This window comes from Nycticebus coucang, chromosome 20 (assembly GCF_027406575.1).
Source record: "Nycticebus coucang isolate mNycCou1 chromosome 20, mNycCou1.pri, whole genome shotgun sequence".
Classification (NCBI taxonomy): Eukaryota; Metazoa; Chordata; class Mammalia; order Primates; family Lorisidae; genus Nycticebus; species Nycticebus coucang.
This window is the reverse complement of record NC_069799.1, coordinates 59,843,622-59,868,231: the sequence shown is the minus strand read 5'-3', so window position 1 is coordinate 59,868,231 and position 24,610 is coordinate 59,843,622. Positions and strand designations below refer to the sequence as shown.

The 24,610-nt window shown below is 41.7% G+C and overlaps 1 protein-coding gene across 8 annotated transcripts in view; it reads left to right on the top strand.

The window, feature by feature from the left end:
• Window positions 1-24,610, top strand: part of CAMK1D (calcium/calmodulin dependent protein kinase ID) — a 392,843-nt gene that overhangs the window by 207,499 nt on the left and 160,734 nt on the right. The window contains exon 1 of one of the 8 annotated variants that reach the window (XM_053572404.1): window positions 2,550-2,592. The exons of 6 other annotated variants lie outside the window; for them this stretch is intronic. The gene's annotated coding sequence lies outside the window, so the exon portion shown is untranslated. Of the gene's footprint in view, window positions 1-2,549; window positions 2,593-4,632; window positions 4,674-24,610 lie in introns of those variants that run through there. One more of the 8 variants, XM_053572405.1, reaches the window with a different exon arrangement.

Here is a 24,610-nt window from a genome sequence, read left to right as displayed (position 1 = left end):
AGAAGTCATTACTAGAGCTAACTCTGGATACTTTAGATGTAAACTGACCTTTCCAACAAATGTATAATGGGAACTTTTCCTGGCCAAATTCTGGACAAAAATGTTCAAATGGTTAAAGGATCACATTTCCTTTTTTTGTGGCAGATATATCATGTTATTATTGTTATTTTTTGCTATAGTTGAGGTTTTTTTAAAACTAAAATCCACAGGATTCTACACACACACACACAAACTCACTCGTTATTAAACAAAGACAGGCGGTGCAGGGCATGGTTAAGAGGAGCCAGACTAGCTCAGGTTGTCACACCCGCTTCTCCACTTTGTAACCATGTTACTTTGAGCAATTCACTTGACCTCTCTGTGCCTCGGTTTCCTCATCTGTAAAATGGGAAGCCAGTAGTACTTCCTTCCTTTGGTTGTAGGAAGCGAATTAATCCTTGTTAGCACTTAGAACACAAACTGCCGTGCAGCAAGTGTTCAGGAAATGTTGTCATTCTTGTGCTCTGGCTTTGTCGTTGGTGTGTAATGAATCCAGATCACTGACAAAACTATTAAACTGTGGATTGACGTTATATACACATTTAACCAAATTCAACTACACGCATCTCTTCTGTGTAATTAAACATACTGTAAAGTTATATTTTTATGTGCTCTGTATTTTGTTATAGCCATAGTTATGTATATATTACAAAGTTCTAAATATGTATGGGGTTGGATCATAAAAACAGGCACACTGTATTTTTTTTTTTTTTTATTGTTGGGGATTCATTGAGGGTACAATAAGCCAGGTTACACTGATTGCAATTGTTAGGTAAAGTCCCTCTTGCAATCATGTCTTGCCCCCATGAAGTGTGACACACACCAAGGCCCCACCCCCCTCCCTCCGTCCCTCTTTCTGTTTCCCCCCCCATAACCATAATTGTCATTAATTGTCCTCATATCAAAATTGAGTACATAGGATTCATGCTTCTCCATTCTTGTGATGCTTTACTAAGAATAATGTCTTCCACGTCCATCCAGGTTAATACAAAGGATGTAAAGTCTCCATTTTTTTTAATGGCTGAATAGTATTCCATGGTATACATATACCACAGCTTGTTAATCCATTCCTGGGTTGGTGGGCATTTAGGCTGTTTCCACATTTTGGCGATTGTAAATTGAGCTGCAATAAACAGTCTAGTACAAGGGTCCTTATGATAAAAGGATTTCTTTCCTTCTGGGTAGATGCCCAGTAATGGAATTGCAGGATCAAATGGGAGGTCTAGCTCGAGTGCTTTGAGGTTTCTCCATACTTCCTTCCAGAAAGGTTGTACTAGTTTGCAGTCCCACCAGCAGTGTAAAAGTGTTCCCTTCTCTCCACATCCACGCCAGCATCTGCAGTTTTGAGATTTTGTGATGTGGGCCATTCTCACTGGGGTTAGATGATATCTCAGGGTTGTTTTGATTTGCATTTCTCTAATATATAGAGATGATGAACATTTTTTCATGTGTTTGTTAGCCATTCGTCTGTCGTCTTTAGAGAAAGTTCTATTCATGTCTCTTGCCCATTGATATATGGGATTGTTGGCTTTTTTCATGTGGATTAATTTGAGTTCTCTATAGATCCTAGTTATCAAGCTTTTGTCTGATTGAAAATATGCAAATATCCTTTCTCATTGTGTAGGTTGTCTCTTTGCTTTGGTTATTGTCTCCTTAGCTGTACAGAAGCTTTTCAGTTTAATGAAGTCCCATTTGTTTATTTTTGTTGTTGTTGCAATTGCCGTGGCAGTCTTCTTCATGACGTCTTTCCCCAGGCCAATATCTTCCAGTGTTTTTCCTATGCTTTCTTGGAGGATTTTTATTGTTTCATGCCTTAAATGTAAGTCCTTTATCCATCTCGAATCAATTTTTGTGAGTGGGGAAAGGTGTGGGTCCAGTTTCAGTCTTTTACATGTAGACATCCAGTTCTCCCAACACCATTTATTGAATAGGGAGTCTTTCCCCCAAGGTATGGTCTTGTTTGGTTTATCGAAGATTAGGTGATTGTAAGATGTTAGTTTCATTTCTTGGTTTTCAATTCGATTCCAAGTGTCTATGTCTCTGTTTTTGTGCCAGTACCATGCTGTCTTGAGCACTAGGCACACTGTATTTTTATGGACAATTTAAAGAATTTTCAAGGGAAATTCTGACTACCATATACATAATTTTTGCCTTTCTTGCTGACCTTATAGACTAGCATCTTTTTACATCTTGACAGAGTCTTTAGTCTGTGTTAAGAAGTCTGTGATAAACCACTGGAAATTCACCATCCCATCTCCCCAGGTGACTACCCATTTCTATGGCCCCTTAATAGCTTATTAACAATGATGAAACCAGTATGGAAGGGCTCTAGGGCTATTAGCTATTGTCATACAGAGAAACACATGTGTCTCATGTCCTCTGATTCTTTGAGTTACTAGCCAAACCAGCTACTGGTATTAAAAACCACTGACATGGAAGAGTCAGCCCAAAGTCTCCACCCTTAAAAATAAAGGTGTGTGTTCAAATAATTACAGCACATTACCAGCAGTCATCACCTCAGCAGGCGTCCAGACCTGAGGGTTTTCCGAGAAGGTAACCTTTGAGATGCCTTTTTTTTTTTTTTGAAACAGAGTCTCACTCTGTTGCCCAGGTTAGAGTGCTGTGGCATCAGCCTAGCTCACAGCAACCTCAAACTCCTGGGTTCAAGCAGTCCTCTTGGCCTCAGCCTCCCAGGTAGCTGGGAATACCGTGCACACCATGACGCCAGCTAATTTTTCTGTGTTTAGTAGATATGGGGTCTTGCTCTTGTTCAGGGTAGTCTAAACTACTGAGCTTAAGCAGTCCTTCCACCTCGGCCTCCCAGAGTGAGGATTACAGGCAAGAGCCACCATACCTGCCCTTGGTGATGGGTTTTAAAGGTTTAGAAGAGAGCCAGGTGCGGAGGCTCCTTTTTTTTGGTCCAGCTGCTCAGGAGGCTGAGGTAGCAGGATCGCTTGAGCCCAGGAGCTCAAGGCTGCAGTGAGCTATGATTTTGCCACTGTATTCAAGCCTGTGTGACAGAGTGAGACCCGTCTCTTTAAAAAAAAAAAAAAAAAGATTTGGAAGGAAGGCTGAAGGGCTGAGCTGGAAGACCCCGAACCCATTGTGAGCAGAAGTGGCGTATAGGAAGCCTGGGAGCCCAAGAGGGTATTTGGAGCAAGGAACAAGGAATCTGTGTGGTGGGAGGATGGGAGCGGGGAGGCATGAAGAGTGAAGCAGGGCAGTGCAGGAGACCCCAGCCCCTCAGGAGGTTGGGAGTCATTGATCTCTGTAAGCAGAAGGAACTTTTTTTCTTTTTTTTGAGACAGGATCATGCTTTGTTGCCCTTGGTAGAGTGTCATGGCATCACAGCCCATAGCAACCTCAGACTCTTGAGCTCAAGCAAGTCTCTTGCCTCAGCCCCCCAGGTAGCTGGGACTATAGGTGTCCACCACAACACCCAGCTATTTTTAGAGATGAGATGTTGTGCTGGCTCAGGCTGATCTTGAACCTGTGAGCTCAGGCAATCCACCCACCTCGGCCTCCCAGAGTGCTAGGATTACAGGTGTGAGCCACCGGGCCCCAGCCAGAACTCACTGCTTCTAACTCTTGACTGAGGTTCTCTACTTTTTATATTCCATTTCAGTATGAAAATATATTTGAGTAATTAATTCTGCCAAATAGAATTTCTAAAAGAAAGTTGTTTAAGTTCTTTGCCCCTCTTTGGAAGTGGAACGAAGGACTCTGAGTGTGTGTGTATGTAGGTACATGTAGAGGTGTGTGAGTGTGTGTATGGATGTAGTTGTATATGAGTGTGCATGTATGTGTGTGTTCAAAATATAGTTAAAAGTTAGTAAAAAAATGAAGAAATGAAATTAATTTTCCTGTTAGGGAAATATGAGCAACCTTAAATAATATATTTCTTATATGATGTTTCAAAATTGAATGAATAACAAACCTCAAATTACCTTGGTCAGTAATTAGAGTAGTTAACCTTTATCCATGAATTAGCTTATTTAATCCTCAAATTAGCCTCTCAGCTAGCTACTATTTTTACCCACCCTTCCTAGGAAAATCGAAAGGACAGAGAGTTCAGATACCTTCTGGCCAATTAGGGAGTGGAGGAGCCCTGGATTATATGACACCCACTTCAGTGGTATTTGTTAAGCAAATAGCATGTGTGTTTGGGGTGGGGAAGGGGGAAGATAGTGGAGGAGGTTTGGCCTCTGGATTGCTCTTCAGTGTTTATCCCTGTCTGGTCACAAGTGATCAAGGTGTGTTGTAGCCAACGAAGCATTTGACCATGACCTTCTCATAAGCCAGGTGAGTGGTAGGTTTTTTTTTTTTTTTCCTCAAGGATGCAAGCAGCTGACAGGATTTGGAGAAGTTATTAGGTGAAATGCCTTTAGGCTTGGCTGTCAACTTCCTAGCATTGACAGCAAAGGAAACATGATTTTGATTAGTAAGCCCTCTAACTGATTAACTGGTTGTATTATTTTCATGTAATAAAATACAATTGTGTCTTTTCACAATGACCAAAGCAATGTGTGTTTATAGAAGACAAATTAGAAAAAGATACATAAGCAAAGAAGAGGAAAAACATTCATAACCTCACTCTCCAGAAACTTCCATTATTAACTGTGGTATCTTTTATGGTAAATATCATCATTTATTAACCTCCCCAATGCCAGAATATATTAGCATCAGCCTTTCATTGGAGCGTGAGAATGAGGAGCCAGATACATGTGGAATGGCGGCCTCTGAGCATGACAGCTGTACTTTTTTGCTTTCAGGAGGGCTGTATACTCCCATACGTGACACCGGGGCCAAATGTCTAGCTCCATAGTGGTGAGCACGCCCCTACCTCGGCTTTCCAGTTGCTAACATACCTGCTGGGTTATTTTCTTCTCCTCCAAAAAAAAAGAAAAAGAGCGTCTCTGATTGATCCACAATAAAAATTTTGAACCATCATAAAAGGCGAAGTGAGAGGGAGAAAAGACGGCGTCTCTCACATGCTGGTGTTTCTGCTGGTGAAATCCTTGAGATCCATTAGTGCCTTTTCAAAGTGAAACATGAAGTAATACGCTCTTCAAACCATTAATTTTATGATCCTCAACAATTGGATAAGAGCAGTTTATTTGTACTGATTTTGGAATGTCAATTCAAAATTATCTCTCTAACTTCTCAACAAGGTCTAGGATAGAATGGTGTCACTGTTTACGTAACTGTTTACTTATTTTATATTAGTTTGTTTTGGACCTGGATATCAAGAGATGACTTCGTTAGACCCACCAGTCATGGCTGTGGTGAGGGACAGATTGGGGCTCCTCTTCTTCTTTTTTTTTTTTTAACTGCCCATCAACCTTCCCTTCTCAATCCTTTCTCTATGGATCACCATAATCGACTTTATAAATCTCTGGAATTCTCCTAAATATTTTCCTTTGGTGGTGTGTGTGCTTGTACATTTGTGTTTTTAATTTACATGAATGTTATTCTTCTATAGATTCCATTCTGTTACTTAGCATTCTCACTGTTTCTAACATGTGGCCATGCTTCTGTATTTAACCTTGTTCATTGTTTACAGCTGCTTCCACTCCATTTTCTCTTCATCTTCCTCATGATGGATGTCTGGGTTTCCTCACACCCCTATCTCCATGACAAATACCATAGATATGTGGTCCTCAGGCCCTGGGCCATGGGCTAGTACTTATGCCTGGGCTGCTCCTGCTCCGAGGCCTGTTAGGAACCCGGCTGCACAGCAGGAGGTGAATGAGTGAAGCTTCGTCTCTGTTTACAGCCACTCCCCTCCTGTCACAGCAGTGGCAGCATTAGATTCTTGTAGGAGTGCAAAACTTACTGTAAACTGCACATGTGAGGGATCTAGGTTATATGCTCCATGTGAGAACCTAAACCACCCCACCCCAGTTCATGCAAAAACTATGTTCCATGAAACTGGTCCCTGGTGCCAGAAAGATTGGGGACCACTCCCATAGCTGAACACCATTATGCATGCCCCTGCATGGACTTGTGGGGGAATTTCTTGGGAGCCTCACGTTCAGGAGAAGGCACACATATACTTAGTTTTATTAAGTAATGCTGGATTATTTTTTAGGTGGTATTTATGCTTGGAGTTTAGAGGGATTCATGAGAAAAACTACAAGGGACTCTACTCAAGAAGTTTAAAATTAGTGTGGGAAGAATGTGACAATAAAGAGAAATATTTGGGAATAGTAATAGTAGTTACCATCTATTCTTTGCCATGTGCCAGCCATTTACATGTGTCATCTCCATCCTCATAACCCTACGAGAGAGGGTTATTCTGTTTTACTGTTAAAGCAAAGACAGTTCACAGTGTGAACTGTGATGAGTAAATTGCTCAGTGACGCACAGCAAGAATGCTTCAGCCCTGCGGTTTAACCTGGGCTTCTCTTACTCGAAAATCTCTGTTTTCAGTGCTGTGCAGTCTTACCTCCCAAGGTGAGATCTCCGGTTTTATTTTTATTTTTGTTATATTTTTATTTTTGGGGACAGAGTTTTATTCAGTTACCTTGGGTAGAGTGCTATGACATAATAGCTCATAGCAACCTCAAACTCTTGAGACTGAGCAGTCCTCTTGTGTTACACTCCTGAGTAGCTGGGACTACAAGTTCCTTCCACGACCCCAGGCTAGTTTTTCTATTTCTAGTAGAGACAGGGTCTCGCTCTCACTCAGGCTGATCTTGAACTCCTACCTGGAAATTTGAGGGATCCCCCTGCCTCAGTCTCCCAGAGTGCTAGGATTATAGGTGTGAGCCACCTCGCTAGGCCATGAGATCTGTTTTTGTTTTTTTTTTAATGAAGCCTTGGCCTATAGCAGGTACCCTACAAATACTTTTAAATTATTAATTGAAATAACAATGGCTAATATTTTTGAGTAATGTCTGAAAAACTGTTTAAATAGTTGATGTCTAGTAAACTGTTTCGGTCTCACTATAATCCTCTGAAGTTTCTATTATTACTATTATCTCTCTTTTGCTCTGGAGGAAACTAAAAGTGTGAACAATTTGACCAAATCCACACAGAGCTAGATTTTTAATCAAACGTTTTATTCTGAGATAATTTTTGATTCACATGTAATTGTAAGAAACGATACAGAGAGATTGCAGAAACCCTTTCCGAAGATTTCCCCCAATGGTTAGCGTCTTGCAAAACTGTAGTACAGGGGTGTAACCAGGATATTGACATGGACACAGTCACTGTATGGAAACTTCCAGGATTTTTCAGAGTGCCCTTTTGTAGCAAATCCACTTCCCTCCTGTTGTCACCCCCTGCTTCAACATCTGACAGTTTGTAATGTGCTCAGCGTTTCTATGGTTTTGTCATTGCAAGGATGTTGTACAAACGGAATCTTACAACACGTACCCTTTTGAGATTTTCCTTTTCACTCAAAATTCTCTGGAGATTCACCCAGGTTGTTGCATGTGAAGTCCATTCCATTTTATTGCTGAGTATTCCATGGTATGGGTGTAGCATACGACACATTGTTTCCAGTTTGGGGCTATTAAAAACAAAGTTGCTGTAAACATCCACATACAGGTACTTGAATGAACATAAATATTTTATTTCTCTGGGATAAATGTCCAGGAGGTCAGTTGCTGAGTTGTGTGGTGGTTGCTTGTTTAATCTTTAAAGAAAATGCCCAGCTGTTTGGCTCTGAATGTCTGTATCATTTTACATTCCCACCATCAGTGCATGAATGATCCTTTCTCTGCATCTTCACCAGCATTTGATGTTGCCAGCATTTTGTTGTTTTAGCCGTGCTGCCAGGTGTGATGATCTCTTACTGTAGTTTTAATTTCCATTTCCCTAATGACCAGTAATGTTGGCCATCCTTTCATGTGCCCATTTGCTGTTTATCTTCTTTGGTGAAGTGTTTCTTCTTGTCTTGCGTTGATATTCTAATTGTGTTGTTTGCTTTTTTACTGTTGAGTTTTGAAAGTTCTTTACCCAGTCATTTGTGGGATGTGTGGTTTGCAACTATCTTATCCTCTTGATAGCTTATCTTATCATCTTCTTAATAAGATAATTTACAGAGCAAAAGTTTTTTATTTTAATGAAGTCCAGTTTATCGTTTTAAACATTTTTTTTAGAGCAGCATGCTTTCACTGTTGAGTCTTAAGAACTCTTTGCCTAGCCTTAGATCCTGAAGATGTTCTCCTTATTTTTCCTTCCCTGTCAAGTTTATTTTTATATAAGGTGTGAGATTTAGGTTGAAGTTTACTTTTGTTGCCCATTACTCCAGTGATCTTGCCTATGACTCTAATTGTTCCAGCATATTCTATGCATATAAAAGGCTATCTTTCTCCACTGAATGGCTTTTGCATCTTTGTCAAAAATCAGGTGGGTGTAGGTATATGAGTTTATTTCTACATTCTCTGTTCTGTTCTGTCAGTCTGCGTGTCTGTTTTACGATACCCATCATCTTGATGACTGTAGCTAAATGATGGGTCTTAAAATCAAGTACTGTAGTTATCATTCCCCTCACTGGGTTCTTTTTCAAATTGTTTTAGCTGTATCCTTATTCCTTTTCTGTTTGTGTAAATTTTAGAATAATCTTGTTTATATCTATGACGATATTGGTGGACATTGTGTTAACCTGTCCTTTTGTGGAGACCTGGTATCTTTGCTTTGTTGAGTCTTTTAATCCATGAATACCATACTTGTCTTCGTTTGCTTACATCTTCTTTCATTTCTTTTATCCGTATTGCATGGTTTTCATTAGATAAGTCCTGTACGTGGTTGGTGAGATTTATACCCAAGAATTTCATTTATTGCGAGTGATTTTAATGCTATTGTATTTTAAATGCTGGTGTCCATGCATTCACTGCTAGCATACAGGATTTCAGTAGATTTTTTTGCTAATTTTCCTTGTATCCTGTGACCTTGCTGAACTTACTACCTAGTCCTAGGGTTTTTTTTTTTTTTTGGTGGATGTATGTAGATTACTGGACATTTTTGTATTACATCATGACACTCTTGAACTTGTATAAACCTTCTGTGTTAAATGGCTTTTGCTGACACTGCTCCAGGAGAAGGGGGTGGGTACTGCCTTCTTCCTGGCAGGTGGAGGGAAAGGTCATGTTTTCCACTAGGCTTCCCTGGACACCTGGGGTGGCTGTCCAGTGGGAGTGGAATTCGGGTCTCCTGATTGGTCTCCACTGACTCTGCAGGGGTGGAGAGAAGGCCTTGTTAACCAGCACTGGGGCTGAAAGTCTTAGCACCCTAATGGGCTGTCTTTGACACCACTGTGGGCAGTTGTTGAGGCCCCTTGGTACAGCCTTGGGAGATGGACATGGAGGCTCCCTACTTGGCCTTTGTCGGTGTGGGCGGTGGTGGCCATGTTCTGTTTCGGTGGAGGGAGTCAAGTGGTTGTCCTTTGAAAGTGTGCCTGGCCAGGCTGCCTGGTCCAGTGGCTAGGGAGAAAGTGAGCTTTTGTTGTCTGAGCCCACTGGCATTTCCGGATTACCACCCCTTTCAGCAACAAATATGAGGCAGGAAGGAACCCAGGGGAGCCACCACCAAGTGTTGTTCCTTAGATCCTGATGTCCCTGATTCCTTCTGTCCACCTTGAAGAATCTTGTGTTCGTTTTATATATAACTAAAACCCCTGTTTTAGGTTATATTTAGCAGGAAGAATAGGAAAAAGTACACGTGCTCCTGCTTTTTTGAAGTGGGAGTAGAGAGCTGACTTTGAACCACAACAGTTTAGCAGCTGGGCCTTTGTCCTTAACCCGTCTGCTCTGGGCTCCCCGAAATGAGAGAGAAGCCCGGCCGGATGGTTTGGGAGGCTTTTGTGAAATAAGTCAAACAAGTTAGTCAGCAGATTTTAACAGGTTTTTGAAAAGCTAAGGAAGAAGGGAATTTTCCTTCCTCAAATAGCCCAAGTAGAAGGAGGGTGTAGGGTGTGTTTGAAAAAAGAGGAAAGGGCCCAGCACACAACAGCTAGCAGATGAGGCAGTGAAGTCTCTTGGTTCAGAGATGAAGAGCCTGAGGTAGGAGTAACCACAGTAGACTCTTTCTGCCCCCATAGCCCCCCATTTTCCAAATTCATTAGACCACAAAAACTTTTGCTAAGAGAAATAAATAGCATTCTGGAGAATAAACTGTGGAAAACCACATCATAAAACAAATAGTTGGAAATGGACTATGTCATTGAGAAGTTGGGCCTTTTCCAGTAGCGTGGGACAGTGACACATTTTACATGTCCCACTTTTTCCTCCTCTAAAAGTAGTAAGTGCTCATCAAAATCCCTTTCAGATTGCAAATAGGGAAAGTACTGAAAGTCACCATAATGTAACCTCTTAGAAAAAAATCATTCTTAGCATTTTGATCTTTGTCATTTGAGAGCACCTGCTCATGTATGCAGAGTGACACACCTGCTCTGAGTGTACATTTTCATATTCTATTCTCTTTTATTAAGAACACTTGAGGTCTTCCCTATTAGGAAATTTTCAGGTGTCAGTACATTGTTGTGTCTTTAGCTGGGGTTTTGAAGGATTAGTGAAGATTAAATTTGGACATGTTGAGAGTGTCACATTACAGTCAACCATGCAAGTCGGGATTTGCAAGGCCAGCGTTGTGCACGTGCATAAAGCTAGACGTATAGAACCGCAGAGGTCATCCAGGTTGGTTCCTTCTATTCAATTACTGTTGTTTTGTTGACTTTTTAATAGGAAAATTAATATGTACTCATCATAATAAGTCAAATGATACAGAAATAGATGGAAAAAATTAATAATCTGTTGCACTACCTCTGTAATCTTTAATTTCTCCCTTGAGGTAGCTAATATTAAAATTTTGGTTTTCATCAATCTTCACTTTTTTTTTTTTTTTTTGTATGGCCCTCGGTAGAGTGCCGTGGCCTCACACAGCTCACAGCAACCTCCAGCTCCTGGGCTTAAGCGATTCTCTAGGCTCAGCCTCCCTAGTAGCTGGGACTACAGGTGCCCGCCACAACGCCCGGCTATTTTTTGGTTGCAGTTCAGTCAGGGCCGGGTTTGAACCTGCCACCCTCGGTATATGGGGCAGGCGCCTTACCCACTGAGCCACAGGCGCCGCCCCAATCTTCACTTTTCTTTTTACTCAAAATTCATATGCATATGTGGTAAGTTTCTTTTTTTTCTTTTTGAGACAGAGTCTCAGTCTGTCACCTTGGGTAGAGTGCCATCATGTCCTAGCTCACAACAACCTTGCACTCTTGGGCTCAAGGGATCTTCTTGCCCCCAACCTCCCTGAGTAGCTGGGACTGCAGGCCTGTGCCATCACACCGGGCTTCTATTTCATTTTCAATTAAAACTATGTCATACTCACATTACACCAGGGCCAGCTTTTTGCACTTACTAGTAGGTATATCATGAACATTTTGGAGAGTCTTTGCATTAATTTAAAATTGAATTCTTTTTATCATATTAATAGATGTGTCCATAATTTTACACAAATTAAGTAGTACATAAGACTTCCCCCATTTTTTGATTCTGTCTCCCCACACAGATACACACTTTGAACTCTTTCATTTCTGGTATTTACCATCAAATTTCTTTCTTTCATTTTTTTTTTTTGAGACTATGTCATCCTCCGTAGAGTGCTATGGTGTCATAGCTCACAGCAACCACAAACTTTTGGGCTTTAGTGATTCTCTTGCCTCAGCCTCCTGAATATCTGGGACTACAGGCACCCACCACAATGCCCAACTATTTTTTTGTTGTAGTTGTCATTGTTGTTTGGCAGGCCCGGGCTGTGTTTGAACATGCCAGCCCCAGTGTATGTGGCCGGCACCTTAGCTGCACCGAGCCTACCATAACATTTCTAAACAACATGTTTCTGCTTCTGTTCCTTGATTCATCTGCTTTAGAACTAGAGCAGTGGTTCTCAGCCTTCCTAAGGCTGCAACCCTTTAGTATAGTTCCTGTGGGTCGCAATCCACAGGTTGAGAACCGCTCAACTAGAGGATTTAGCTCTTTTATCTAACTCCACAAATACACATGCAAACACACTCACATGAATCCATTAAGTCAAAGATCAGTACATGCATTATCATGACTATGAAAATTATATTTACAACAAAATCATAGGAAAATTATAATTATATTTTCTTTCCTATACTTTTTTAGTTTTCTTTGGTGCTAATAATTACATTAAAAATTTTTTTCATGACCTTCAACTCTACCCAGGTTAATACAAAAGATGTAAAGTCACCATCTTTTTTATGACTGAATAGTATTCCATGATATTCACATACTATAGTTTGTTAATCCATTCCTGGGTTGACTAACAAATGCAAATATTGTAATTTAGCTGTTTGTGCCCTCAAAATTAACCTGAAATTAAAAAAGAAACTCTAAAAATAATGAAAAATAGCATATTAATTAAAAACAATATAGTATAAGAATTTTTCAATGACCTTGATTGGGTATAATTTATATACAATAAAATGTATCCATTTAAAACATACAGTTCTGTAATTTTTGCACTAGTATATACATGCAAATAACCATCATTCTAATCTTCTCTAATCTTCTCAGCTGACTTCTCTCCATCCCAGGCAGCAGTCATCTGAATTTTTATCACTATGAATTTTTTCTGCCTGTTCTAGAACTTTATGTAAATATACAGCGTGCACTCTTTTTGTTTGGTAGCTTTCCCTCTGCATTATGTTTTCGAACTTCATCCATGCTGCTGCAGTTGTTTTTTTCACTGCATAAATGAAATTCCACTGCATCCAGGTACCATGAAGCGTTTATCCATTCACCTCTTGATGAACATGTGGGTTCTTTCCAGTTTCAGGTAATTACAGTAAAGCTGTTCCGAACATCTGAACCCTCGTCTTTGTTTCACCCAAGTTTTCCTTTCTGTGGGATAAATATCTCAGAGCGGAATTGCTGAGGAATTTGGAAGATGTGTGTTTACTTGTTTTACAGATCATCTGTACTATTTTAATTTCATCCAGCAATGTAAGAGATTTCTGGTTGCTCGCCAATGTTTGGTGTTGTTAGTCTTTTCATTTTTGGCCATTCTAGTACATTCTAATGTAGTCATGGCTCATCATGGGTCTTGTCTAATTAATATCTTTACTTTGTTTTTTTTTCTTTTAGTGCTTTTAGGTTTTCAGAAAAATTTAGTAGAAAATACAGGAAGTTCTCATATCCTCCAAAGCTCAGGCACCAATGTTGTGCATTAACGTAGTACAGGTGTTATCATCAATGAGCCAGTCTTGATGCATTATTGTTAATGTGGTCGGCTACGCTCTGCGTTGTGCAGTCTGAAGGTTGTGACAAATACATGATGACATCCACATTACAGTGTGAGAGTTTCCCTGCCTGAGAGCCCTCTGTTGTCCACCCACCCTTCCCTCTCTCCGACCTGCTGGCAACCATTTTACCATCTCCGTAGTTCTGCCGTTCCCAGAATGTCCCATAGTTGGAGCTCTGCAGTGGATAGTCTTTCTAGATTGGCTTTTTATCCCTTAGCCATATTCCATTAAGTTTCCTCCATGTCTTCTCATAACTCAATAGCTCTTGTCTTTTTGCAACAGAATAATATTTCCTTGTCCGGATGTACCCTGGTGTGTTCCTCTATTCACCTATTGAAGGACATCTCGGTTGCTTGCAGGTTTTAGCTGTGGTGAATAAAACTTCTCTAAACATCTGTGTGTATCTGTTTGGTGGGGACAGAGGCTGCCAGGATTCTGGGAGCTGAGCTTGGGGTGCGGACACTTGAGTTCCATCACGTGTATTCTCTAAAGTGCTTTAATCTCCCCTCAGCTGTACCCAGTAATTTCCCTAGAGGGTAATTTCTCCTGGATTTCAGGGTGAGAGGAGGATGTGGGATCTGACTAGTTCTTTAAAAGACAATCCAATCCTCCTATTCTTAGCCCACCCTGCAGGGGTCCTCAAACTACGGCCCACAGGCCACATGAGGCAGTATGATTGTATTTGTTCCCGTTTTGTTTCTTTTACTTCAAAATGAGATATGTGCAGTGTGCATAGGAATTTGTTCATAGTTGGTTTTTTTTTTTATTGTTGGGGATTCATTGAGGGTACAATAAGTCAGGTTACACTGATTGCATCTGTTAGGTAAACTCCCTCTTACAATCATGTCTTGCCCCCAAAAGGTGTGGCACACACCAAGGCCCCACCCCTCCCTCTTTCCCTTTCTGTGCTCCTCCTTTCCCCACCCCTCCCTCCTTCTCTCTCTTTGCCCTCCCCTTCCCCCACCCCCACCTTGACCTTAATTGTCATTAATTGTCCTCATATCAAAATTGAGTACATAGGATTTATGCTTCTCCATTGTTCTGATGCTTTACCAAGATAATGTCTTCCACTTCCATCCAGGTTAATATGATGGATGTAAAGTCTCCATTTTTTTTTAATGGCTGAATAGTTTTCCATGGTATACATATACCACAGTTTGTTAATCCATTCCTGGGTTGGTGGGCATTTAGGCTGTTTCCACATTTTGGCGATTGTAAATTGAGCTGCAATAAACAGTCTAGTACAAGTGTCCTTGTGATAAAAGAATTTTTTTCCTTCTGGGTAGATGCCCAGTAATGGGATTGCAGGATCAAATGGGAGGTCTAGCTTGAGTTCTTCGAGGTTTCTCTATACTTCCTTTCAAAAAGGTTGTACTAGTTGGCAGTCCCACCAGCAGTGTAAAAGCGTTCCCTTCTCTTCGCATCCACGCCAGCATCTGCAGTTTTGAGATTTTGTGATGTGGGCCATTCTCACTGGGGTTAGATGGTATCTCAGGGCGGTTTTGATTTGCATTTCTGTAATAGATAGGGATGATGAACATTTTTTCATATGTTTGTTAGCCATTCGTCTGTCATCTTTAGAGAAAGTTCTATTCATGTCCCTTGCCCATTGATATAAGGGATTGTTGGCTTTTTTCATGTGGATTAATTTGAGTTCTCTATAGATCCTAGTTATCAAGCTTTTGTCTCATTCAAAATATGCAAATATATTTGCCCATTGTGTAGGTTGTCTCTTTGCTTTTGTTGTTGTCTCCTTAGCTGTACAGAAGCTTTTCAGTTTAATGAAGTCCCATTTGTTTATTTTTGTTGTTGTTGCAATTGCCATGGCAGTCTTCTTCATGAAGTCTTTCCCCAGGCCAATATCTTCCAGTGTTTTTCCTATGCTTTCTTGGAGGATTTTTATTGTTTCATGCCTTAAATTTAAGTCCTTTATCCATCTTGAATCAATTTTTGTGAGAAAGGGGAAAGGTGTGGGTCCAGTTTCAGTCTTTTACATGTAGACATCCAGTTCTCCCAACACCATTTATTGAATAGGGAGTCTTTCCCTCAAGGTATGTTCTAGTTTGGTTTATCAAAGATTAGGTGGTTGTAAGATGTTAGTTTCATTTCTTGGTTTTCAATTCAACTCCAAGTGTCCATGTCTCTATTTTTGTGCAAGTACCATGATGTCTTGACCACTGTGGCTTTGTAGTACAGACTAAAATCTGGTATGCTGATACCCCCAGCTTTATTTTTATTACTAAGAACTGCCTTAGCTATACGGGGTTTTTTCCGGTTCCATACAAAACGCAGAATCTTTTTTTCCAAATCTTGAAAGTATGGTGTTGGTATTTTGATAGGAATGGCATTGAATAGGTAGATTGCTTTGGGAAGTATAGACATTTTAACAATGTTGATTCTGCCCATCCATGAGTATGGTGTGTTCCTCCATTTGTTAAAATCCTCTGCTATTTCCTTTCTGTGGTTTTCATAATTTTCTTTATATAGGTCCTTCACCTCCTTCGTTAGGTATATTCCTAGGTATTTCATTTTCTTTGAAACTTATGGTGAAGGGAGTTGTGTCCTTCATTAGCTTCTCATCTTGACTGTTATTGGCGTATACAAAGGCTACTGACTTGTGGACATTGATTTTATATCCTGAAACATTACTGTATTTTTTGATGACTTCTAGGAGTCTGGTGATTGAGTCTTTGGGATTCTCTAAGTATAAGATCATGTCGTCAGCAAAGAGGGAGAGTTTGACCTCCTCTGCTCCCATTTGGATTCCCTTTATTTCCTTGTCTTGCCTAATTGTATTGGCTAGAACTTCCAGCACTATGTTGAATAGTAAAGGTGACAGAGGACAACCTTGTCTGGTCCCAGTTTTAGGAGGAAAAGCTTCCAGTTTTACTCCATTCAGTAAAATATTAGCTGTGGGTTTGTCATAGATAGCTTCAATCAGTTTTAGAAATGTGCCACCTATGCCTATACTCTTCAGTGTTCTAATTAGAAAAGGATGCTGGATTTTATCGAATGCTTTTTCTGCATCTGTTGAGAGGATCATATGATCTTTATTTTTGCCTCTGTTAATATGGTGGATAACGTTTATGGACTTGCGTATGTTAAACCAGCCTTGCATCCCTGGGATGAAACCTACTTGATCATGATGTAAGACTTTTTTGATGATAAGCTGTAATCTATTGGCTAGGATTTTGTTGAGAATTTTTCCATCTATATTCATGAGTGAGATTGGTCTTAAATTCCTTTTGTTTGGGTCTTTTCCTGGTTTTGGTATCAGGGTGATGTTTGCTTCATAGAACGTGTTGGGGAAGATTCCTTCATCTTCAATTTTTTGGAATAATTTCTGCAGTACAGGAAGAAGCTCATCCTTGAAGGTTTGATAGAATTCTGGAGTGAAGCCATCTGGACCAGGGCATTTTTTGGTTGGAAGATTTTTTTATTGTTTCTTTAATCTCCGTACTTGAAATTGGTCTGTTCAGGAGCTCTATTTCTTCCTGGCTAAGTCTAGGGAGAGGGTGTGATTTCAAATATTGATCCATTTCCTTCACATTGTCAAATTTCTGGGCATAGAGTTTCTGGTAGTATTCAGAGATGATCTCTTGTATTTCTGTGGGATCAGTTGTTATTTCCCCTTTATCATTTCTGATTGAGGTTACTAGAGATTTTACTTTTCTATTTCTTGTTAGTCTGGTGAATGGTTTATCTATTTTATTAATTTTTTCAAAAAAAGACAACTCCTTGTTTCATTAATTTTCTGAATTATTCTTTTGTTTTCAATTTCATTGATCTCTGATTTGATTTTGGATATTTCTTTTCTTCTACTGACATTGGCTTAGATTGTTCTTCTTTTTCCAACTCTGTAAGATGGCTTGTGAGTTTGTTGATGCACTCTCTTTCTATTTTTCGAATGTAGGCATCTAAAGTGATAAATTTTCCTCTCAAAACTGCTTTTGCAGTATCCCACAGGTTTTGGTAGCGTGTGTCTTCATTGTTGTTATGCTCAAGGAAGTTAATAATTTCCTGTTTTATTTCTTCCTGCACTCATCTATTATTCAACAGAAGATTGTTTAATTTCCATGTCTTTGTGTGGGGTCGAACGTTTTTGTTAGAGTTGAGTTCCATCCTTAGGGCCTTATGGTCTGAGAAGATACAAGGTAAAATTTCAATTCTTTTGATTCTGTTGATATTTGTTTTGTGTTCCAGGATATGATCAATTTTGGAGAATGTTCCATGGGGTGATGAGAAGAATGTGTATTCTTTATCTTTGGGATGGAATGTTCTATATGCGTCTATCAAGCACAGTTGTTCTAGGGTCTCATTTAAATCTCTTCTATCTTTGTTTAATTTCTGTTTAGATGATCTGTCCAGCTCTGTAAAAGGAGTGTTAAATTCCCCTGTAATTATGGTATTATCGGATATCATATTGCTCAGATTGAGTAAGGTCTGTTTCAAGAATCTGGGAGCATTTAAATTGGGTGCATAAATATTTAGAATTGAAATGTCTTCTTGTTGTATTTTTCCCTTGACCAATATAAAGTGACCATCTTTGTCTTTTTTGACTTTAGTTGCTTTAAATCCACATGTATCTGAAAATAAGATTGCAACTCCTCTTTTCTTCTGAATGCCATTTGCCTGAAAAATTGTCTTCCAACCCTTGACTCGGAGCTTTAATTTGTCTCTTGAAGCCAAGTGTGTTTCTTGCAGACAGCAAATGGATGGCTTGTGTTTTTTAATCCAGTCAGCCAATCTATGTCTCTTCAGTGGGGAATTCAAGCCATTAACATTTATTGAGATAATTGATAAGTATGGTAGTGTTCTATTCATCTTGTTTTGTGAGAGTCCGTTGCTTAATTTTATCTTTTGTATCAGTGTTGAGGTTTGGTTCTGTCCTTTAATTTCTGAGTTCTTACTTTGCTGCTGATCCATTGTGGTAGTCAGTGTGCGGAACAGTTGAAGTATTTCCTGTAGAGCTGGTCTTGTTGTGGCAAATTTCCTCAATGTTTGTATATCCGTAAATGATTTGATTTCTCCGTCAATTTCGAAGCTTAGCTTAGCAGGGTACAGAATTCTGGGCTGGAAATTGTTCTGTTTAAGTAGATTAAAGGTAGATGACCATTGTCTTCTTGCTTGGAAAGTTTCATAGAGAAGTCTGCAGTCACTGATGGATTTGCCCCTGTAGGTCAACTGGTGCTTACTCCTGGCAGCTTGCAGAATCTTTTCTTTTGTCTTGACTTTGGACAGGTTCATCACAATGTGTCTTGGAGAAGCTCGGTTAGAGTTGAGGCGACCTGGGGTCCGATATCCCTCTGAAAGCAGTGTGTCAGAATCTTTGGTGATATTTGGGAAATTTTCTTTTATAATATTCTCTAGTGTGGCTTCCATTCCTCTGGGGCATTCTTCTTACCCTTCTCGGATTCCTATAACTTGTACGTTGGAACACTTCATAAGGTCCAATAATTCTGACAGTGAACATTCTGGTTTCTCTCTCTTCTTTTCTGCCTCTTTTACTGTCTGAGTTATCTCAAGAACTTTGTCTTTTATCTCTGAAATTCTTTCTTCAGCACGGTCTAACCTGTTGCTGATACTTTCCATTGCATCTTTAAGTTCCCTAATTGACTGTTTCAATTCCTTCAGGTCTGCTGTATCCTTTCTATATTCTTCGTATCGTTCATCTCTTATTTGATTCTGTTTTTGGATTTTCTTTTGGTTATTTTCTACTTTATTAGCAGTTTCCTTCATTGTTTCCATCTTTTCCTGCATTGTTTTCATCATGTGTATTCTAAATTCCATTTCTGTCATTCCTAACATTTCTTTAGGTGGAATGGTGGAATCCTCTGCAGTAGCTACCTCATGGTCCCTTGGCGGGGTTGTTCTGCACTGGTTCTTCATGTTGCCTGGAGTTTTCTGCTGATTCTTCCTCATGAGTGTTTTCTTTTGTAAGTTTCCTTGCCCTAATTTTCCTTTCACTTCCTCTTGCTCTTTAAGTTCCAATGCCTGTGGACTAAGGTTTCGATGAGTCCTTTTGGTATAGGACCAAAAGGATGAGAAGGTTGAAAAGCAAGAAGGGATGAAAGAAAGAAGGAAAGAACGAAAAGAAAATAGAGAAAGGAGAGGGGGTGGGTAAAAGAAATATTGACAAAAAGAAGAGAGGCACAGAAAGAGGGAGACAGGGCAATATAGCTGTATGGTAGGGTACTTTGACACAACCTTAAAAAACCTCAACCTCCGGGGGTGCCTGGTTGGGTGGTTCCCTTGAGGTCAGCAACTCTTTGCTAACCGATCAGACACAGTACCCCACCTCCACCAAGTAGAGAGGAAAGACAAAAATGCTATAAATCAAACCAAAACAAGCAAACAGAAAACTTTACAGGATAAAATTGGGTGAAAAACCAAATAATAGGGGTAGAAACACTAGCAAAAATGAATTTCTAGTTATTGGAAAAGGCAGCAATGGGAAATTGTATTTATACTAGAAAACTGAAGAAAGAAAAGAAAAAATCTGTACGGAAAAGGTCGAAATTAAAAAGGAAAACAACAACAACAACATCAAAATAAACAAAAAAACAAAACAAAAAAAAAAACCAAAGCAGTATATATATCTTGTTGAATATTGTCTGGGCAGCAGGTGGTCTTCTGGGGTATGAGATGTTAATTACAATGCTGATATGACTGGAGGCCTCCACTGATTTCTCCAACCCCACAGGGTAGATACCCTATGTCTCTCTTCAGCTCTCTTAAAAGGCACTTTAAACTTCTAAACTTGCTAAGCAGAAGCTTTCCCAGGAAAGTGCTTGTTGCTAGAATCACTGGTGAAGCGGCTGTCCATTTACGCAGTGTGCCAAAACCGGTCTCACTCTGTCCCTGAGGGTTAGGGCTGTAAGGTGGTTCAGACCCCGCCTTTAGGCGGCTCAGTCTACTAGGTTACTAGTTCCTGCCTGATCCTTGCTCTGCAACCCCTAAGGTGGACCTTGTTGGGGCAGTTCTCTCACAATGGTTCCATGTGGCCCACAGCCAGACACTATTAGCTCTGTCCGACCGGCTCAGTGGCTCAGTCTGGGGTCCCAGACAACACCCAAAGTTCTCCGCACTCCCACTCAAGCTCTCCCCAAGGCAGTTCAACTGAGTGCCGAGTCCAAAACACCAAAACAGTTCACAGGTAAGGCATTTCCGGTTTGTAGTCTCACTGCTGCTGTATTTACAGCTGCCGGTGGGATTAGACCCACCAAATACATGCAACCACTTGCCAGTTTTCCACTGTTTTTGTCCTCCTCTTTTGTCCAGAACTCTCTTGCTGACTCCCTGTATCCTCAAAGGCTTATTATAGGCAGATCCCACCAGCCAGAGATGCCTGGAGTCTTATCTCCCCAGACTCATGGTGCCCATTTGCAGGGAAGCTGTTACTCGGCCACCATCTTGCTCTTTTCCATAGGTTTTTTTTTTTTTTTTTTTAACTATAGTCCGGCCCTCCAACTATCTGAGGAACAGTGAGCTGGCCCCCTGTTTAAAATTTTGAGGACCCCTGGTTTAGAAGTACCTGATATTGTGATTTCTAAAACTATAACTTCAAGCAATCGACTTTGCACTTGATGTAGTGAAAACATCTTGTGCCCAGGTGTTGAAGGGCCCAGATGACAGTAAACACATTTACAGATGAATGTAAAGTATAATCTGTGGAGAAGCAAAGCTGAGGTTTGCTCTTTCTGCAGACTACCTCACATCAAGCAAAGTCAGGGGCCTCTGTGTGGCTGTCAGTGCAAAGTTGATTGTGGGAAGGGCCTGATTGCAGCTAGTGCAGACGAGGCCATGCTCTCCACTTCTGGCTTTGTTTCAGCCTCGACTATATCTTGGAGCAAAGTGCCAAGCTATCGAAGCTCTTTTTTTTTTTTTGCGGTTTTTGGACGGGACTGGGTTTGAACCCACTCCTCCAGTATATGGGGCTGGCGCCCTACCCCTTTGAGCCACAGGTGCCACCCTCTAAGCTATTGTTTTGACTTCCCGATTTAGTTATAACGTTGTATTTCTCTGGGCTCAAACCATTGTGCATTGGTGGCATTATCAAAAGCCGGGTGCTCTGGGTACAGCAAGAGGTGAACACCCACTGAGGCCTTCGAGTTGGTTCTGCATGTGTGATTCCCTTTGATCGTGTGCACTGATGTCTCCCTGGGCAGTGAGCGAACAGCAAGAGGGACAGTTATGAGTTTAGTGGCCCAGTGACATATAAAATAGACCCTGTGTGTAGGGCCATGTGGCAGGGCCACTTCCCTCTGACAGGTAGTCTTTCCCCAGGAGAGTGACATCTGAGTGGCCATGGGGCAGAGAAGGATCAGTTCACAAAGATGGGTTTGTATCTTGCTTTGGGGTATGGTTGGAGTAGCTGACCCCTATCTAGTTCTTTCTAATCCTAAGGATACAGGATACTAAAAATGAAGCCCAAACTTGTCACCTTGGTAATGAAGCCATTTATAACCTGCTTAGTTATTTAACTTTATTGCCCCTTCTTCTCATCAACATCTTCTCCTCCCTGGTGAGCTCATCTTTGCCCCTGAATCTTTCCCCTTGGATTCCCCTGCCCGGCCACCCTGCCTGCGTGCACGTAGACCAGGACTTCCTTTCCCATCGAGGTCCTGCCCAGTGGGATTTACTTTCCTTATCTTACCTATGAGGCTTTCCTGATGACCACACGTCCCTCTGGGTCCCTCTGGGTCCCCCTTCTCTGTGTTCCTGCCAGACCTGCTTCCTGCACTACACAATATAGTCATCAATGCTGTTTTCAGGAGGAGAGGCAGCAGACTCTTCGGCGGGGCAGGGGAACTAGGAAGATGCAACACACCCCACATAGTGAAAATTCCTCGAGAGAAGAAACCAACAGTCCTTGTAATCCCAGGGGTTTCTTCTCAGGACTTGATGATTCATCATTTTACAACATCAACAACCAAAAGCAAGAAAAGAGGAACCATCCTGGGGACACAGTCTTTATTTTGAAAGTACATAGTGATGTAAATGTTCTGAGATCAGCACACACCTTCGAATCTTTGCACAGCCATTCTCATAGTGGTTTTTGTATGTATAAAATATTTGTCACTAAACCGAGTAATGGATTTAAGAGTTGATACCTTAAGGAGGATGATGAATAAGGTAAAAAAGGTTCCAAACTATTGAGCGTGGCCTTGGAAAATCAAGACATTGCGTCCTTCTGTGCAGGGGTCATCGTTCAGAACAGGGAACAATTCAGATTGTGTAAGTACCTTGGGACAGGATGGAGTATATTTAGGAAATGCACTTGATGTTATCCGAAAGTTTGTCCAGCAAGATGCAGACGTCATCAGAGGAGACAGCATTCCTGCCTCTATCCTCAGCCCTAGCATAGGATGTACAGGACATGGCTGTTAAATAAATGAGCAAATGACCCAAACTCCAATGTCCCACGTGAAGGTTGGTTATTCCCAGTACAGTAAGCTGACCTCCGCCAGTGCCAGGCAGTGTCTCTGCTCTTCTGGCTGATGGACAGTGGCTCTGCTTAACGAAGGTCATGCTGAACTACATGTGGGCTTCTCCATGGTTTGCAGACTTTGTAGCTAAGATACACTCTCCCCACAGCGCCTGTTCCCAAATCCTTGCCCCTGTTTAACATGAGTATTTTAGATCCTTAGGAGGTGGGGCTGGGAAGGAAACCAGAGACTTATTTTTAACAAGAAACTGGAAATTCTCAAGGCCAGCCATGCAGGATCTGGGGAGTGAGACTCCCAGGCCAGGGAAGAGGAATGGACCAGGTTGGGAAGGGGAACAACTTGGGACCACTGGGGAGCAGTGAGAAGACCCATGCAGCTGGAGCAGAGGGAGTGAGTTGAGTGGTCATAGGGCTCACAGGGCCAGATGACGCTGGGCCTTGCTGGCCATCGTAAGGACACTGGACGGTGTTCTAATCCAGGGGGTTCCCAGTGGCCTCTGAGGGTGATTGCCTGATGTAAGTGTTTTCCCACATATTTGAACCTCACAACAGCCTGGGTTAAAATCTCAGATGTGTCTGTTCCCATTTTAGACAGGAAGAAAATGAAACACCAAGGGTTGGAGGGCTGGAACTCAGAAGTCCGACAGCACATTTGTGGAGTTGTTCCCTCCTTATGCTGCTTCCCATGTGGCTTAAAAGGTGGCGTGTCCCCAACTTGGGGTTTCTCCTTGAGAGGCCAGCCCCAGTGAGCCCGTCCTGGGAGAGGTACAAAGCAGATGAGTGTGGCCAGGAAACCAGCTGGTTTTGGTCTTCGTCCCATCCCTGGAGTATCATGTTTGGTTTCAGCCGCCACACTTTGGGAGAAGGTGGAGAAATTGGAGCAGTATCAGGGAGGGCAAAAAGGAAGGATGGATGGTGTTCCTGTGGGGAAAGTGGATGGCACTGAGGGTTTTGTATCCCCCCACATCCCGAAAAGCAGCAGCAGGTGCCAGGGCAGTGGTGTCCCTCAAAGAACTGAGGTTTCTCCATCTCCATGGAAGGAAGACTGAGCTGGAGGAAGCAAACTCCAAGTGCAGCGACAGAGCCACTGGGCGTAGTGAGCCTCTTTACGGTGAGCCCTGTTAGATCCCTAAGGAGAGCACTCAAGGTGGCTGTACAGAGCCAGTGGGTGTAGTGAGCCTCTTTACGGTGAGCCCTGTTAGATCCCTAAGGAGAGCACTCAGTGTGGCTGTACAGAGCCAATGGGTATAGTGAGCCTCTTTACGGCGAGCCCTGTTAGATCCCTAAGGAGAGCACTCAGGGTGGCTGTACAGAGCCAGTAGGTGTAGTGAGCCTCCTTAAGGCGAGCCCCTTTAGATCCCTGAGGAGAGCACTCGGGGTGGCTATACAGAGCCAGTGGGTGTAGTGAGCCTCCTTAAGGCGAGCCCCTTTAGATCCCTAAGGAGAGCACTTGGGGTGGCTATACAGAGCCAGTGGGTGTAGTGAGCCTCCTTAAGGCGAGCCCCGTTAGATCCCTAAGGAGAGCACTCGGGGTGGCTGTACAGAGCCAGTGGGTGTAGTGAGCCTCCTTATGGCGAGCCCCGTTAGATCCCTAAGGAGAGCACTCAGGGTGGCTATACAGAGCTATGGGTGTAGTGAGCCTCCTTAGGGCGAGCACCCTTAGATCCCTAAGGAGAGCACTCGGGGTGGCTGTACAGAGCCAGTGGGTGTAGTGAGCCTCCTTATGGCGAGCCCTGTTAGATCCCTAAGGAGAGCACTCAGGGTGGTTTTATGGGACTTAGTTCCTAGTGTGAAAATCAAGGAGTTATTCTTCTGGAAAGGCCAGGCACAGGCTTTCACAAGGACACCGTGACCTT